Source organism: Papio anubis, chromosome 20 (genome assembly GCF_008728515.1).
Source record: "Papio anubis isolate 15944 chromosome 20, Panubis1.0, whole genome shotgun sequence".
Classification (NCBI taxonomy): Eukaryota; Metazoa; Chordata; class Mammalia; order Primates; family Cercopithecidae; genus Papio; species Papio anubis.
Genome location: NC_044995.1, coordinates 15,505,577 through 15,506,966, shown reverse-complemented (window position 1 = coordinate 15,506,966; position 1,390 = coordinate 15,505,577).

The window sequence follows — 1,390 nt, the reverse complement described above, 5'->3', positions numbered from 1 at the left end:
TGCCACGATCCCACGAAACTACACCATGAGCTTCCTGCCCCGCTGAGGGAGGGCTGTGCTGGTGCACAGCTGGTGGGCGGGGCCCGGGAAAGGGCGGGGGCAGGGGCAGGGCTAAGAATGGGGTCAGGATGGGGGAAAGGAAGGGGCGACGTGGTTAGAGGGAAGAGAAGAAACAGAAGGGGCTCAGTTGACCTTGATGATGTCCTTCAGAGCTGGGATGAGAGGAAGGGAAACCTTACAGTATGCTATGGAGACTAGTAATAATAGCAGCTCTTATTTCCTGAACAAGTACCTCCATGTCAGCTTTGTTCAAAAAGCGTTGCACGCTCACCTCACTTAATTGCCACAATCCTCTGCGAAGGGGAACAGCATTCATGCCCATTTTACACGTGACGAAACTGAGGCTCAGAAAGTTGTCTCTATCTCATGTCTCACAAAACGTAAGTGCCCAGAAAATCTTTGAACACAGATCTGTGCCCATAGCCCTCTGTACAGATTCTTAAAAAGCACCCCTTCCTCACGTAAAACAGCTTAGTGTAGCATCACATGGCCTGAACATCCCTGTCCTGGGGGTTTTTCTGGAGACCTAGTGGGCGGCTGTCCTACCTTCACTGCACACTTGCCCACACTCTCACCTACTCAGCGCGCTTTGAGTACCAAGGTGCAGTCTGAGCTCACTACCAGGTAAGGCCACTGTCGCCCATCCAGAGTCAGTCCAGGGACACAACGAGACATGAATGGACATACAGAGTCAGTCCATTGACAATTATTTTGCAGAGTAGAAGTTTTTATTTTAGTGACATTCTGTCATTGTACCTCTTAAAGAAGTTGAAGTTGAAGGAGAGAACCACTTTCAGAGAATGCCTGGACAACTCTGGATCAGGACATACCATATGCATGTGTGTGATCATGTGCAGGCATGCATGTGAGCATATGACTGCATATTCTTCTCTGTGTATCCATGAAACACATTCCACTATGGGTTTCTGAAGGTGGGGCTCTCCGGATGGATCTGGGGTCTGTTGTAAGACCCAGCTAAGAGTTTCACAATCACCTGCCCACTCTCAAAGAAGTTAGCTTATGTCCCCCTTAGAAGCTTCCTTACAGCGTTCGTGAAAATTAACTCCAAGTTTATTGTAGACCTAAATGAAAAATGAATATCTATAAAACTTCTAGAAGATAACACAGGAGAAAATCTAGATGACCTTAAGTTTGGTGATGACTTATTAGATATGACACCAAAAGAACAATTCTTGAAAGAAGCTATTGATAAGTTGATAAGTTCTGTCATTAAAATTAAAAATTTCTGCTCTGCAAAAGAATTGTCAAGAGAATGACAATACAAGCTACAGACTGGGAACATATTTGCAGGGAACATACCTGATAAAGG